The sequence below is a fragment of the Oryctolagus cuniculus genome, chromosome 1 (assembly GCF_964237555.1).
Source record: "Oryctolagus cuniculus chromosome 1, mOryCun1.1, whole genome shotgun sequence".
NCBI lineage: Eukaryota > Metazoa > Chordata > Mammalia > Lagomorpha > Leporidae > Oryctolagus > Oryctolagus cuniculus.
The window spans coordinates 78,105,934-78,123,480 of NC_091432.1; the positions used below are offsets into that span (position 1 = coordinate 78,105,934).

Below are 17,547 nucleotides of genomic sequence, written 5' to 3' on the forward strand. Positions count from 1 at the left end.
TTTTTTTTTTTTCCCCCAGAGTGTCTTGGCTTTCCATGCCTGAAATACTCTCATGGGCATTTCAGCTGGATCTGCATGCCTTAAGGGCTGATTCTGAGGCCAGAGTGCTGTTTAGGACATCTGCCATTCTATGGGCTGCTGTGTATCTCACTTCCCATGTTGTTTCATTCTCTCCCTTTTTGATTCTATCAGCTAGTATTTGCAGACACTAGTCTTGTTTATGTGATCCCTTTGGTTCTTAGTCCTATCATTATGATCAATTGTGAACAGAAATTGATCACTGGGACTAGTGAGATGGCATTGGTACATGCCACCTTGATGGGATTGAATTGGAATCCCCTGGTATGAGAAACCATATTTCTTTGAAGAACTGGTGCATTCTAGTGCTGGGGCAGTGAGATTACAAATTGAAGCTGGACATCCTGTGTCAAAAAAATAATGTGGTGGAGGATTGTGGCTCAGTGAGTTAAGCTGCTCATAGGAATGCCCATAACTCATAGCAGAGGGCCTGAGATGCAGTCCCACTTCTGCTTCTGATTCAGTTTCCTGTGAATGTGCATGGGAGATGGCAGAAGACGGTCCAAGTACCTGTGTCCTGGCCATATATATGGGAGACCCAGACTGAGTTCCAGGCTCCTGGCTACAGCCTGGCCCAGCCCCGGCTGCTGTAGGCATTTAAGAAGTGAACCAGAGGATGAAAGATCTCTCCTTCTTTCTTCCCTCCCCTCTCTGCCTCTCTCTCTCCACTCTTTCTGTCACTCTGCTTTTAAAATGAGTAATTTTTTTTTAAATCACTGTTTCTTAAAAATGAAAAAATTTCAAAATTCAAAATAGGTGTTTAAAAAGAAAGAACAATGAGGACATGTCTACAGAACATGGGAGCCAGCTTGAGGTAGCTTCCAGTGGCCAGAGCTGGGACAATTTAAGCATCCACATGAGTAATGAGGGGTGGCATTTAGCTAGCAGTTAAGATACCCATATCACTCATTTAAATACGTAGGTTTGATGACCCCTGGCTGTGGCTCCTAACTCCAGCTTCCTGCTAATGCTGGGAGGTACTGGTGATGACACAAGAAATTGATTCTTGCCACCCAGGTGGGAGATGTGGATTGAATTCCTAGCTTCAGGCTTCAGTTCTTGGCTGTTGTGGGCATTTGGAGAGGGAATTGGTAGATGGGCGCTCTCTTTCTTTCCCTCTGATCCTCTCTGTCTCTCTCAAATAAATTAATAAATTTTATAAATCAGTAATTATAGCATGGAGTACGAATCCATGTGTATATACAAAGTAAATAAGTTGAAAATTTGATGAACAGGATATTTACAAAATCTTAATGTTATTCTCCATTAAAAATATATTAATTGCAGAGAGAAGCCTGCCAGACACCATCTTAATCAACTAACCAAATTATAACCAGTAATGAGACAAATCAAAATTGTGAGGTTTCTGATCAGATGCAATGAAAATAGCATGGCATAAATTCTATGTTTGTTTTCAGAGATACATACAAGACTCTAACTGTGAAGAAACTTTAGGCAACTAATTTGAGGGTCATTCTAAAATATGGCCTGTAGTTTTCAAATGTCAAGCTCATGAAAAGCAAGGAAAGACTGGGGAACTATTTTCAGAGTGAAGGAGACTAAAGAGACATGACATAAATACAACACATGCTTCTCTGCTCACCTTTGACCTTAGAGGACATTGAAGGAACAATTCACAGAACTTTAATGGGGTCTGAGGAGTACAGAACAATGAAGTGGTGATGTCTAATTCCCTGAGTCTTGTGGTATTAATAATGGAATGCCCTGTTTGTAGGAAGTACTGAAGTATTTGAGAGTAATAGGGCATCATACCAACAACTAACATTTAAATGGTTCAGAAAAAAATTACTTATACTCATCTTGCACCTTTTCTATAACTTCGAGATTTCAAAATAAAAGCAAAAAAGAAAATTCCTAGACAGTTTTCTGGGCATCCACTGGATTAAAAGGCTTCCCAGCTGATTCCAATAATCATGCTTGGACACTACCGAGTTTTAAACAATATGATTGCATTCTTATTAATTATCTTGGTTTTTCCTGTTTTATATGAACTTCATCATCATATGAGAATATCTACCCTCAACTTGAAATCCACTGGATCAGAATATTCAGAGGTAAACATGCACATTTTCATTTGTAATAAGTAGCTCTTAGGGTTTGGGAAGTTAGGGAAATACTGAAATTCACCATAAAGGTGACTAGATCCTTTGTGCAAGGATTGCAAGCAGGATGTGGCAGATTAGAATCAAAATAGTAGATTATATTTGTGCACCGAGGAATGCTAGATACCCACAGCAGTCAGAGGATAGGCAGGGAGTTCTGACAATGTCTTCTGCATTTTCCTGGTTCCTGATGGGAGGTTTCTATCTCAGGCACTGGGTCCGAGCCCAGCAAGGTTTCGCAGAGGAGGCTGGTGAAGCTAATTACACTTGAGTCTGCTGTGAGTGTTGTACATACTGCCTGACTTGACTGCCAGTCCTGTTGGTCCAGGCTTGTATTCTCTGCATGGCTCTGAAGATTCAGATCACTCTGGAAACTAAATAATGCTGAATTTTCCCTCTTGTGCTTGGCAGGTCTATCGAACACAAACTGAGATTTGCAACTGACCACTTTAAAGTGTGATCAGCAAATTTCACCATTTATGCAGAAATAGACAACTGTTATTTTTCTTATATTACTAAAACTCTTGAAGTCTCAGTTTTTATTAATCCATGACATCATCTGTTGTAAGGACTAGGGATAAATGTTAATAACATATTTAAACACCTATAACAATATCTAATTCACTAAAATGATAACTATTGATGACTTGTCATCAACAATTCTTTCTCTAGTTGCCAACACTTCATACCTTTTTCCATTGGTGTTTGTCTTCAAAACTCCTTCTAAATTATCATCTTGCATTAGGAATGCTGCTCAACTTCTAGTCATAATAACCAGTAAAGACATAGACCATCTAAGTAGAATCACTCTCAAATTTATTTATATTTTACCAAATAAGTATGCAATGCCTGCCTTCTGTGATTGTGGCAGGACTTGGACTTTGTCTTTATGTGGGATGGGAAGAAGACATCTGAAAGGCAGGTTCAAAGGAACCCATAGTCTAATGGAAATGATAGATGGTAGATATTAGTAAGTACATGCTCAGAGATGTCTGGAATTACCCTCCATTCTCGTTGGTGTGTGTGCAACTTTCTTTCTTTCTTTTTAAAAGATCTATTCATTTATTTGAAAGGCAGAGTTACACACAGAGAGTGAAGGAGAAGCAGAGAGAGAGAGAGAGGTCTTCCATCCGCTGGTTCACTCCCCAGATGGCCGCAATGGCCGGAGCTGTGCTGATCCGAAGCCAGGAGCCAGGAGCTTCCTCCGTGTCTCCCATGTGGGTTCAGGGGCCCAAGGACTTGGGCCATCTTCCATGGCTTTCTCAGGCCATAGCAGAGAGCTGGATCAGAAGAGGAGCAGCCAGGACTCAAACCAGCATCCATATGGGATGCCGGCACTGCAGGCTGCAGCTTCACCTGCAATGCCACAGCGCTGGCCCCATGTGAGACTTTCATACCGCTTTACTAAGTATAGCATTTTGGTGGGAAATTCCCAATGGAGGTAAAACAGCTCCTTGTTTCTGTGAAGAGTTCCTCTTTGCCTTCCTGGCTGACTGCCTCCCTGAAGTGGGTGTAGGACAGGGAAAGACGACATGGAAGTAAAGATGGGGATGGCATTGGAATCAGAGATGCTGAGGCATGAAAGAAAGAAAATGGGTATAATTGAAGTAGGCAGTAGAGGAATGCTTGCTGGTGAGACCAGGCAGAGTAGCTGAGGGTCCAGGTATTGGAGTAAAAATGATTAGATTCATACTTTGGCTCACTCATTTTGTATATCTGTGATCCTGGACAATCACCTTGATTATGAGTGCCTGTATTTTCCTCATTACTAAAATGAGAATAATAAATATATCATTGTTATAGGGTTGTTGTAGAAATTAGATGAGATAATAGAAATAGAAGAGATCCTGGAGCATGGGAAATGCTAAATAAATAGCTGCTCACCATATTTTGGTAGAAGAAGTCCAGGACAATGCTTGTTGCTTTGGGCATAGTTAGCTGGCTAAGACAGCCCTCCGAAGGGCCCATGTGAGCCACCTGAGGGACACAGTATCTCACAGTATCTCTCCCATGGCTCTTTGCCTTCCCTCTGCCCCCAAGAGAGCAAGACCATCATTTTTCTCACCTGTTTCCCTACCCACAGTAGCTAGAATATTGTCACTTACATGACAGACACCCAGGAGATATTTGTGAAACTAATTAAGAATGGATGTTAGGCCAGCGCCGTGGCTCAATAGGCTAATCCTCCACCTAGAGGCGCCGGCACACCGGGTTCTAGTCCCGGTTGGGGCGCCGGATTCTGTCCCGGTTGCCCCTCTTCCAGGCCAGCTCTCTGCTATGGCCTGGGAGTGCAGTGGAGGATGGCCCAAGTATTTGGGCCCTGCACCCCATGGGAGACCAGGAGAAGCACTTGGCTCCTGCCTTCGGATCAGCGTGATACCCCAGCTGCAGCGCGCCGCCCACGGCGGCCACTGGAGGGTGAACCAACGGCAAAAGGAAGACCTTTCTCTCTGTCTCTCTCTCTCTGTCCACTCTGCCTGTCAAAAAAAAATAAATAAATAAATAAATAAAAATGGATGCATATCTGAAATGTGCTTAATCCTTTATTTATTTATCAGGAAAACTCACACTATTTCTTCAAGATTTAATTCAAATTTCAGAACTCAGAGAAAATGCCTCAGCCTTTATATACATGGTATATATATGTATATATATATATATATAAATAAAGATATATATCTTATGTTACATTTTATTTTAATTTCCTTATTTGTCTCCCCCTTTAGATAAATGAGATCACAAAGAGGCAGACTGATTGGTTTCATTGTTTGTAGAAGAATGTATAGCAAAGGGACTGAACTTACAAGTTTGTCTCCATTTTGGGAGGCCTTGGGGGATGAATTACTGAGGCACTAAAGCTATAGCCTCTCAGGATTTGATCAGTAAGTTTCCTAAGATTTGGAATTTGGGAACTGTGGCAAGCTTTTTAAATCCTTCTAAAGAAGGACCTTTGTTGACTAAAAGGTCAACAGAAAAGTGCTGCCAGGAGAGGGGTGGCCCTGGAGACCACCTAGGTTGTCACTTTAGCTGAAGGTACCAAATGGCCTTTGAGAAAGTGTTGAAAATAGCACTTTTCTATTTTTCTGGTGGAAATGTGGTCTTGCCCTGGTGTTACTGGATGAAGGGCTGACACATGAGCCACTTCAGGTACAGCACCAAAGGACTGATGGTGGGACTTGAAGGACTATGGTTATAAGTGATGGCAGGAACTGAGCATTAAATGCTACAGGCTGGAAGATCCAGCAAAAGGCATTAAATGTTGATCATGGCATTGAGAGAATGAAGTCTCTTATGAAGTCACCTTCCGTCAAGTACCATGCTGGCTGGTGCAGCAGCAACATCTGAGTGTGGAGCTTCTGCAGGGCCAGGCTGACTTTGAAAGGCCAGCTTTCAAAAGCAGAATCAGGGAAGAGTAGCAGATGCTCAGATACTGGGCTTATCTCAGCTCCAAGGGGAATCAAACGGACCTCCTATTTGGACAGTGTATACCTTCCAGGGTTCTCAGAAGATCTACAAAAAGGGACAGGGAACCTAAGAAAGTGATGCCAGATTCCCTACTAATCTACCATGAGGAGAGTCAAGTCATTTTCATTTAATTAGGAGAACTGAATACATGATCATAATTCTAGCTTGAGTGTTGAGGAGCAGTTAACACTAGCCACACTTCAGTGGATCTGTTTTGATTTATATGTTACTGTTCTGGAAAATTGATGGAATTCAGTACAGGATTACTAGCAAATAGGTAAGGATAGTGTGACTATAAGGTGATCAATATGATTTCCACAAATCTGATGGGGGGCCTATTTAAGACCTTATTTATTTTCCGCAAACCTTATGTGAAACTGGCTAGCAAGATGAAAACTGGGCCAGCGTCATAGAGTAGTGGGTAAAGCTGCTGCCTGCAATGCTGGCATGCTATGTGTGCTGGTAAGTCCCGGCTGCTACACTTTTGAGCTGGCTTCCTGCTAATGGCCTGGGAAAAGCAGTGGAGGATGGTCCAAGTCTTTGGGCCCCTACACCCTTGTGGGAGACCTGGAAGAAGCTCCTGTCTCCTGGCTTCGGTCTGGCCAAGCATGGGCCGTTGCAACCATTTGGGAAGTAAACCAACAGATAGAAAATTTCTCTTTCCATCTATCCCCTCCCCCATCCCCTGCATTATGTACTCTGCCTTTCAAATAAATAAAATAAATCTTAAAACATGTGAAAACTATATTTTTTAGTGCATTCCAAATATATACTCTCCTTTTACCTGAACCTCACCAGATGGTGATTAATGATGAAGTCAGGTTTATCTTGTAAAGTCCAAATTGCTATGGCTTAAACTTTCATCTTATCTGATGACAGGAAGTCCCATATTTTATGAGGCTCCTCTCGCCAAGTAGGTCATTGCATCTCCCAATTACTCACTTGTCCCACAAGTTCATACTGCCTTAGCCATCCCTGTAGTCCCAGTTTGCTCACCATAGCGCTACTACTGTCACCCATCATCTCTTGCAACCTCAGGATTGATGCCACTAGAGCTATGCTTGCCTCAGGAAGAGAGGGAAGCCTTCTTCCCTTTCCTAGATTGTGGCAAAGGTGGATACAGATTTTTCTTTTAATTTCCCACAGCATAATGAAGACAGGAGTATAATATTTACCAAGGAGTGGGCATTTAGCCTAGTGGTTAAGATGCCTGCTTCCTTCAGTGGGATACCTGGGTTTGATTTCTGGCTCTGGCTCCTGGCTCCAGCTTCATGATAATACAGACTCTGGAAGGCAGGGGTGATGCTCAAATAACTGGATTCCTGTCACACACATGGGAGAACTGAATTCCTGGCTCCTGGCTTTGGTCTGGTCCAGTCTGATGTTGCAGGCATTTGGAGAGTGAACTAGCAGATGGGGGTGTTCTCTCTCTCTTCACACACAACTTTTAAATAAAAAATAATTTTAAAAATATTTAGCAAAATTTATGAAATATTTAGGGATTTGAGAAAGGAGTTATAAAATCAAGAAACTTAAAAAATGATTGCTAATTCTGAATACTGAGTCCACAAGTCAAAACAGAGGCTATCTTGAGATCTTGCAGGGTATCTCTCTGCCTAGTCTCCAAGTGTCCTGCTATCTGGCAGGGTCTGCTTATCTTCATCCTTTGGGGGTGACCTCCAGCGAGTTTACTCCTCTCAAAGTCCAGGCCCCAGTCTCTAGAAGCTTTAGGAGAGGCTACATTTCTCCCTCCAATCTCTCTAGTCTTAGGCCTACTTCCCCACCCTCATTTCCTGTCCACTCTCTCTGGGGGAAAGTCTAGTACTCTCCCATTCATGGGGTCAAGCCTGTCCCTGTGGCTTCAGTGAGGTCATCACATTAAAAGCAAAATATCCAATAGGGTATATTCTCTAAAGTCTGGGTTTTAGTGTTTCTATGTGATATAATAACGGGCCAATCTTTCTGCACTAAGCTTAATCCAGTTCCATTTCTTTTTACAGCATTTTTTTTCAGCACGAACTCAAAACCAGAACTGTAGTTTCCCTGCAGTGCTAAAGTCTTCACTCCTAATCTCCTGTGAGAAGCTGCTTAAACAGGAAGCACAAGCATCACTACTAAAATAAACAGAACCATGCAGGCTGGAGTAGTCTACACCCACACTTTAAAGGAAACATCTTTTGAAAGGCATAGAAAACTGCAGAAATGTGGCTCCACCCATGATAAAGATAATTTTTAATATTATATTTTGAAAATTTATTTACTTTTTTGAAAGGCAGAATGTCAGAGGGAGAAGGAAAGGAAGAGGCAGAAGGAGAGGGAGAGATATATCATCCACTGGTTCACTCCCCTAACGGCTGCAACAACTGGGGCTGGGCCAGGCTGAAGCCAGGAGCCAGGAACTCCACCCTGGTCTCCCACACGAGTGGCAGGGACTCAAGCCCTTGGGCCATCATTCTCTGCCTTCTCTGGTACATTAGCAAAGTAGCCAGACAGCATCACTAGCCAGACAGCATCACAAGCAGTAGCTTAACCTGCTGACCACAATGCGGGCTTCCAACATTTAATATTATTATGCAAAAGAAGTTTATTTCTCTGGAGACAGAGATGTCAACCTCTCATTCTAAAAAAGGGTTAGGTTCCTTATAAACATATCTAACCTGATCCATTTATCCAAATCGAAGACAAATCTGTTTCAAGATGAATGAAAGAGTTATAACATTGAAAGAAAGAATTCTTTCAAAGAAATAAAGAAAAATGAAGGAAAGAATTACAACATTCAAGCTACCATTCTTACCCGAGTCTTCAAAAGTCTCAGCTCCATATTTAGTCAGGGCTCTAGATTTAAGTACCGTGGGACTGTCTGCCTCCAGAGGTCTCTGCTTATCTTGAAGATATCTCCCCAAAGAGGACTCCAGCCCTAAGATGAGTGCAGAAAGGAAATTGCTGCCTCCTCCCAGGGGACAAAGCTTTTTCCTGCCACACAAATATGGAACTAATTTTGATTTTTTTCTTGAACTGTAGATACCTTGCTTGTCAATGATAATTCAAAAAGCATTTTATAAAGTCTAAAGAATTAGAGTTAGCCAAATTGTGAAATCGAGATTCTTTAGGGATTCAATTTCTGTACTCAGAGGTTATATAGAATGAAGTGAATTTGGAAGTGTGGATTTTAGTCGGCTTTGGTTGTGGAGACTGTCAACTTAGATATATTGAAACAAAAAGTGGATTTTCTCAACACATTTCTGAATAGACTTCAAGATCTTGTAATTAACAACAGCTGGTAAGCACTCACATGTCTATTTCCATTTATATTGGCCACTAGCCAAACAATAGATTTTTGCCGATCATAAACTTAAAATCACCAATGGGGAGTGCCATTTTAAATTTAAAATCACAGTGGATATACAGTATCCAGATAGGGAGGTATAGAGAAGGTTTTTTTTTTTCTTTTCTTGCTTGCAATTCCATTCATTCAAGTACTTATTGCTGCTATGTACTAGGTATTGTGCTAAGTATTGAAGTTGACAGTAACATGAACCAGCAGACCTACCATTTCCATACAACCTAGCTGGGGTTGGAGCAGAGTGGGATGGCAGGAACACTGTTAACTAAAATATTAAAATAAAAACTTACTCTAAGTTTGTAACAGGGATGTGGACCATGGATTGTGGAATCACAAAAAGAGCAACTAATTATCTCCAAAAAGCTTCACAGAGAAGTTGCAGTTAAGTCAGGTCTTAAAAAGTGAATGGAGAGTCATCCAAAGGGAAGGTAATTAAATATTTGCTTGATGTTGGCCTTCTTGGTAGACACTGTGGGTTCCAACTGCACATGGACTGGGTCTTGCTCAATGTAATGTTCCTGGTACCCAGCCCAATGCTTTGATTATATCACTAATTTTACTCTAAGGTATCTGTTGATCAACTGGCTGAACAGTATTTCAGACTGAGAGTCCTATAAGGTGTTGGGGCATAGCAGGCAATGCTGTTGCTTGTGATGCTGGAATCCCATGTTGGAGTGTGAGTTCAAATCCTGCCTGCTTTGCTTCCAATTTTAGTATATGTGCTGCCGAAGCGAGCACGGCTGCTTTGCTTCCAATCCAGCTTCCTGCTAATGCACCTGGGAAAGTAGTAGATGATGGCCCAAATACTTGGGTCCCTGGCACCCAGGAGGAGACTCAGATGGAGTTTCTGACTCCTGTCTTTGGCCTGAGCCAGCCCTAGCTGCTACTAGGCATTTGGGAAGTGCTTCAGTGGATGGATGAAATCTCTCCCTCCTCTCTCTCTCTTTCTCTCTCTCTCTCTGTCTCTCTCTCTCTTTGCTTTCTCTCAATCTCTCTCTTAATTGCTATCTCTTTTCTCTCTGTGTATCATTCTACCTTTTGAATAAATAAATATTTAAAAAATGTACATTAAAAATAAACAACACAATGATTTTTCTAGACTGTGGCTTGTTTCAGCACCATTGGCTCCTGGAAATGAGAGAGGCACTGGAGAAGAGGCCAGAAGATTTGCATTTTAATTCCAGGCCTGTTATTAACTAGCCACATGACTATATCATTCTTAGTTTTCTTATTTTTAAAAAAGACTTGGAAGGGTATATTATTGTAAGAAAAAAAAAAGCAGAAGACAATTTAGTAATGTCTATATTTTTAAATGCAAAATTAATATATGCATTCCAGATTTATGATGGTACACTGTCTGCATACTGATAATCTCCTCACCAAAACTGTAGCACAGACAAAAAGTAGATTAATAAATATTCAAAACCAGGAAAGGAATGCCCTTTGCATCAAGAGCCAGAGCACTGAGCTATGGCTCTCTCTGCCTCAAAGCTGCTACTCTTGGTCTTGTGCTGCCCTGACTGATTTTTTCTAATCTGCTAAAGAGAGAAACTGAAAAGAAAGCTAAGAGGTATGGAGGTTACACATTTTTTTTACCATCGATCTAATGTAGGCATTTAGGAAAATGTTTTCTTGGGCCGGCGCCGTGGCTCACTTGGTTAATCCTCCGTCTGCAGCGCCGGCGTCCCATATGGGCACAGGGTTCTAGTCCTGGTTGCTCCTCTTCCAGTCCAGCTCTCTGCTGTGGCCCGGGAGTGCAGTGGAGGATGGCCCAGGTGCTTGGGCCCTGCACCCGCATGGGAGACCAGGAGGAAGCACCTGGCTCCTGGCTTCGGATTGGCGCAGCACCAGCTGTAGTGGCCATTTGGGGAGTGAATCAATGGAAGGAAGACCTTTCTCTCTGTCTCTCTGTCTCTCTCATTGTCTAACTCTACCTGTCCAAAAAAAAAAAAAAAAAAATGTTTTCTTGCCCTGGATCTTTTTGGCAATTTAGTGAATTTTCTCTTCTTATAACAATAACTTTATTTTTTTTTTTTACTTTTATTTAATGAATATAGATTTCCAAAGTACAGCTTATGGACTACATTGGCATCCCCCACCCCCCCATGACTTCCCTCCCACCCGCAACTCTCCCCTTTCCCACTCTCTCTCCCCTTCCATTCATATCAAGATTCATTTTCAATTTTCTATATATACAGATCAGTTTAGTATACATTAAGTAAAGATTTCAACAGTTTGCACCCACATAGAAACACAAAGTGAAATATATTGTTTGAGTACTCGCTTATAACAATAACTTTAAATATATAAAGCAAACTGCATTAGATTACAAAAGAAATCAATTATGTTGAAATGGAGTTTTCAAAATATTAAAACTTTGTGATAAATAACATCAATTAAATATCAAGGTCTTAGTTTGTTTACTATCCTTTTTGAGATACCTTCCATAATTATAATATAAAACTATCTATGATTTTTATTGGTGGCAATGTCACAGACACTGACGATAATACTCTGTTTTGTTGCCTATATACAAATGGTAGAAAATATTACATTTAGTTAGGGTTTGGTAAAAATAAAAATGTAATTGTTCACATTCACAGACTCCATTAATTCTAGACACAGACTCCCAGGTTAAAAAGCTCTTATCTAAGACCTAGCACTGTGGCATAGTGGGTTAAAATACTGGCTGCACTGCCGGCATCCCATATAGGCACCAGTTTGAGTACTGGCTGAGCCACTTCTGACCTAGCTCCCTGCTAATGCACCTGGGAAAGCAGTGGGAGATGGCCCAAGTCCTCGGGACCCTCCACCCCCATGAGATACCTGGATGAAGCTCTTAGCTCCTGGTTTCAGCCTGGCCCAGCTCTGGCCAATGTGGCCATTTGGGGAATGAACCAGCAGATAGAAGATGTTTCTTTCTCTCTCTCTACCTCTCTGCCTTTCAACCAAATTAATATAAAAAAGCCCTTCTAATCTAACAGAATTTCTAGATTTTCCAAGAACAAAGGAAATGCAATATTTTAATATTTTAGAACTGAAAGAGAAGTGATACTTCAGATTAAAAGAGTTCACTATGAGGTAAATGCTTGGTGTAGCAGTTAAAATGCCACTTGGAATGCTTGTATTACATATCAGAGTCCTGGGTTTGGGTCTTGGCTGTGCTTCTGATTCCAGTTTCCTGATAATGGGTACCCTGGGAGGTAGAGATAATAGCTCAGGTATTTAGGTATCAGTCACCCACTTGGAGAGCCAGATGGAGTTCCTGTCTCCTAGCTTTGGCCTATCCCATCCCTGGATGTAGGAATTTGTGGAATGAACTGGTGGATGGAAGATTTCTCTCTCTCTCTTTCTTTTTTTCTCTCTCTCTCTCAAATTAAAAAAGATTTTATTAAATGCTAGCATAATAATACTGCTATAGTTTGGATATAGTTTTGCCCTAAACTCTTAGAGATGTTTAAACCTCAAAATCAGGCCGGCGCTGCGGCTCACTAGGCTAATCCTCTGCCTTGCGGCGCTGGCACACCGGGTTCTAGTCCTGGTCGGGGCGCTGGATTCTGTCCCGGTTGCCCCTCTTCCAGGCCAGCTCTCTGCTGTGGCCAGGGAGTGCAGTGGAGGATGGCCCAAGTGCTTGGGCCCTGCACCCCATGGGAGACCAGGATAAGTACCTGGCTCCTGCCATTGGATCAGCGTGGTGCGCTGGCAGCAGTGCGCCGGCTGTGGCGGCCATTGGAGAGTGAACCAATGGCAAAGGAAGACCTTTCTCTCTGTCTCTCTCTCTCTCACTGTCCACTCTGCCTGTCAAAAACAAAACAAAACAAAACAAAACAAAACAAAAAACAACAACAACACCACCTCAAAATCATAAGCTAATGGTTCTAAGAGGGTAGAAATGTGATCCAATTATGGTGTTTAGAAGACGGGCATATTAGGAGACCCTTAGATCTTTGGGGGTGTACCCTTAGAAAGCAATTCTCATGAGCAGATTGGTAACAGAACCTTGTGCTGGGCCAAGCCACTCTATTTCTTGGCTTACCATGTGATTCTTTTTCTGCATGTGTCCCATCACCACCATCCACTGCCCAGTGGGGCTGTCTAGTCTTGGACTTCAACCTCCAAACCTGTGACCTAAATATACCCTTTCTTTTTATAAAGTTAGCTCCCTTATATGTTTCACTGCAGTAATGAAAAACTAACACAGGTATGAAAATGAAATAAAGAAATATGACTAGAAATACATGGTAAAACATAAGAGATAAAAAAGAAAATACTAGATTATCAGAGTAGAAAGATAGACAAGCCATGAAGGAAGAAGAATCAATAACACTGGATGTTTAATCAACAAAAGAAAATGACAGATATGCTTAAAATGCAAAGGAGACTTTTATTTTGAATTTATAATTCTACACATAACCAATTATCATTTGTTTGAGGTAGAGTTAGGATAAAATAATAGAATTTTCAGATATTAAGGATTTGGAATGACTAGCATTCATGGCCTAAAAATAAACTCTAACAAGAAAAAAATTAAACCAAAAAGAAGGGTTAGAATGAAATATAATGTATATAGTTGGAAAAAATTTAAGTAATATATAAAGTAAAAAGTGAGGGGTGGGTGCTGTGCCACAGCAAGTTAAGTCACTGCTTGGGATGTCTGCATCCCATACTGTAGTGCCTCAATCAAGTTTTACCTTTGCTTCTGATCCAGCTTCTTGAAGATGTGCATCCTTGGAGGCAGCAGGCACTCCGCTGGGAGACCCAGATGGAGTTCTTGGCTTCTGGCTTAAGCCTGGCCTAGTCCCAGCCATTGTGGGTCTTTGGGGGAGTGAACCAGCAAATGGAAGACATCTCTCTCTCTCTCTCTCTCTGTTACTCTGCCCTTCAAATAAATAAAAATAAACAAACTTTTAAAAAGTAAAAGGCGAAAGAGCTCTGCTTTTTCTTTTATTTATTTTGTATTCTCCTACATGTTTTCAATGACTGTGCAAACGCGTGCACAAATATATATATACAGATACCTTTTGTTGTTGAAACAATGGGCTCATTCTATTTCTCATTCAATGGAGTATCATGAATTTCCTTCAGTATTGACACATGAAGAACTACCTTACTCTTTTGACTATTTTCATTTCATAATACAGATGTACAATAATTTATATATCACCATTTACATGGGCAGTTAGAATATCTTAAATTTCTTAGTGCTTAAAAATGATGCATTTCTTTTAAAAGATTATTTTGATAACCTACTATGAGCTCTGTCACATACAGAAATACAAGAAATGGTCCCTGCTGTCAAAGTACTTGTAGGTGTTTTACATAGTTTCAAAAAATATTGCTATAAAAAACAGTAGAACCTTCACAAAGAAAAATAAAACACTGGTACTGCATGCCATGTACAGATTTTCCAAGGAATTATGAAAGTTTAAAAAAAGTTTCATCAAGGAAGGACACAGATAAGAAATCTGAGAATATTGCTACATCCCACGATAAACAATTGCTTCAGAGTTACAATAAAGTGGACAAATAAGACATTGTAGCTATGTCTGGCAGAGGCTGAAGATAAGGGAAGAAGGGGGCCCTGTGCTTGGGAGCAAATGACACAATTTAAGTTGATGAAAGGCAGAGTACTAAGTGATTGACTTTTTTATAGTCTGACAAAAATAATCATTTATTATAAAAAACAAAATTTAGGATAGTTGAAACCCAAAGTGGATGAAAAGACAATAAGAATTTATCTGTTTTCCATGAATTCAATCACCCAGGCCCAAATACATCACATCCATCACATATCCTAGAACTCTAACAACTGGCAGAGATGGAAGACTTGTGGGGCTTATGGATAGTTTTTGGGCCCATGGAGAGCTTGGGAAGATGAGAAGCTTGTAAGTTTCTGACTGCAGCCAAACTAACATGGTCCCAATATTATTAAAAGGCAATTTCTAGAACCGATAGATTTGGAACCATAAGCCAAAAATTCTTTATGGAGTTAGCCATTCACTCCCTTGAAATGTATGTCAGGTGCTGAGGGAACATATAATGAAGATAAATGATGCAAGAAATAAAGAGTTTTAAGAGGAGAGTTAAGGAAGTAAAAATAAAAATAAGGAAATGATTATGAAATTATAAGTGATGTTTTCCTTTCTTTTTTAAAAAAGTTATTTGTTTATTTGAAAGGCAGAATGACAGAGAGAGAAATCTTCCATGTGCTGATTCACTTTCCAAATGCCTACAGCAACCAAGGCTGGGACAGGCCCAAACCAGGAGACCAGAATTCCATGTCAGTGTCTCACATACATAGTCACTTTAGCCATCAATAGCTGTATCCCAGGTGCAATAGCAGGAAGCTGGATCAGAAGCAGAGTAGGCAGGACTTGAACCAGGCACTCTGATATGGGATGTGGGTGTCCCAACTGGTGGCTTAACCCACTGTGCCACAATGCCTGCCCCTGTTGCCTTTTTTTTAAGGAGGTAAGTACAGTGCTTTAAATTTCTCTTCTACAAAGTCTCTGTTTATTCATTACAAAGTAAATATGTTCTATATGCAAGGCACTGTACTACATGGTACAGAGGAGAAAAGTGATATATCAGAAATAGATCTTGCCTTCAAGGAACTTAGTATGAAAGGGAGGTTTATTAAAAATACATAAGTATGTGATGGCCAGCTTACATTAGTTCATTCATTTATTTATTTTTAAAGATTTATTTACTTATTTAAAAAGAGAAAGAGAGAGAGAGAGAGAACTTTCATCTGCTGGTTCATGCCCCAGATGGCTGCAAAGGGAGCTGGATCAGAAGTGAGCAGCAGGGACTGGAACTTGTGCCCACATTTGATGCCAGCACCACAGGTGGTAGCTTTACCATTACACCACATCCCTGGCCCCACATTAATTCATTTATACAAAAGAAAGTCATGCATCCACAAGGGTGAAAGAGAATCAGCTGTGACATTACCTAGCTGTTAACGTGATCTTACCTGGAGGCTGGTGTTTGTGGTGGAAGTGATGCCAAATGCTTAATGAACCTCATTTCATCTATAGTTTTTGTTCACATAGGAAGACTATATTTCCCATCCTCTCTTAAAGTTAGGTCATGCACATGTGAGTAGGGTCTGAAAACAGAAAGTAAGCAAATGTAATTAACCAGTTGGAGATCTCACCCTTAAAAGTAAAAGCAATCATTACCAATATCTACTGAAGTTGATAAACATGTGCCCATTTCCTAAAACCTCCACTTTCAGTTATATGACCAAGAGATACAAAAGCATATGCCTATAAAAAGACAAGTAAAAGAATATTCATTTTTGGTTTACTTATAATAGCATTAAATTTGCAATAATCAAAATGTCCTAGAAGGGAAAAATCATGCTATATTCATATAATGGAATACAATACAGCAAAGAAATGAACTAAATCTATAACACATTAACATGCACACATGTTGAGTGAAGGAAGCCAGATAATAATGTTGAATGTATTCATGCATTAAACTAAATTTCAGGAAGAGGTAGAATGAAGGTATGTTGCTAGAAGTCACACTGGTAATTGTCTCTGTGCGTGCATTAATTGGGAATGGGACAAGAAAATTGTGGACTGGTGAAAATACTCCTTTTCTTAATCTGGATAATTCTTTCAAGAGTGGCATTGTAGTACAGCAGGTTAAGCCACCATTTGAGACACCTGCATGCCATATCAGAGTGTCTGGGACATAGTTTCATCTCCATTTCCAATACAGTTTCATGCCAATGTACATCATGGGAGACAGCAGAATGATGGCTCAAGTACTTGTGTTCCTGACACCCACGTGGCAGACCCAGATGGAGTTCCTAGCTCCTGGCTTTGGCTTGGTCTAGTCCTGGATGTTGAGGGCATTTGGGGAGTGAATCAGCAGATGAAAGATTCTTTCTCTCTCTTTCAAATAAATATAAATAAACTTAAAGAGTCAGGAAATTTAAAAAATCATCAAAGCTGTTCATGCTACTATGTACAACAACCAAAAATTATGCACGCACACACACACACAGGGATAACAACAACAAAATACAACACATGAAGGTCCAATAAAGATGGAGGCAGCTGTATAACTGAATCACTACTTGGAAGAATGCCTTGAAAAACTAGTGAACTTGTTTTGGACTTTGTGTAAGCACCAAATAAACCTTTCTTATTTTAAGCCCCCTGAGATTTAGAGGTGTATTTGGCATCTCAGAACAGCCTAAGCTTTCTTGGCTCATACAGAATTCATCACCTCCACACTGCCAGGGCCAGAATCATGACTTTGGCAGCACACCAAGGGAGGCCCTCTCTCTCACAGGCTAAGTGACACAAAACAGGCTTATAAATGAATGTATAAATCAAACTGAGAATTTATTAAATGATGAAGTGAAAAAAAAACCCTCTCATACAAATGGGGATATCTGTTACCACCATCACACCCAGTCTTTTAGTCAAAACAGACCTGCATGAGAAACCTAACCATAGTAAGTCTATTCGGTGCACCTGTTCTCAGATGAGATGACATTTTCCCAAGTCAGCCTGT

At 40.6% G+C, this 17,547-nt stretch overlaps 1 long non-coding RNA gene across 13 annotated transcripts in view; it reads right to left on the reverse strand.

Annotated features, from left to right (window-relative positions):
• LOC103349764 (uncharacterized) overlaps positions 1-17,547 on the reverse strand; it is a 75,268-nt gene that overhangs the window by 54,469 nt on the left and 3,252 nt on the right. For 4 of the 13 annotated variants that reach the window (XR_007910092.2, XR_007910097.2, XR_007910093.2 and 1 more), the window contains exons 2-3: positions 15,986-16,120; positions 13,701-13,888 (exon numbers count right to left, since the gene is read on the reverse strand). This is a non-coding gene — a long non-coding RNA (uncharacterized lncRNA). Of the gene's footprint in view, positions 1-3,000; positions 3,143-10,293; positions 10,944-13,373; positions 13,889-15,985; positions 16,121-17,547 lie in introns of those variants that run through there. The other 9 variants (XR_011389984.1, XR_007910088.2, XR_007910079.2 and 6 more) reach the window with 5 other exon arrangements.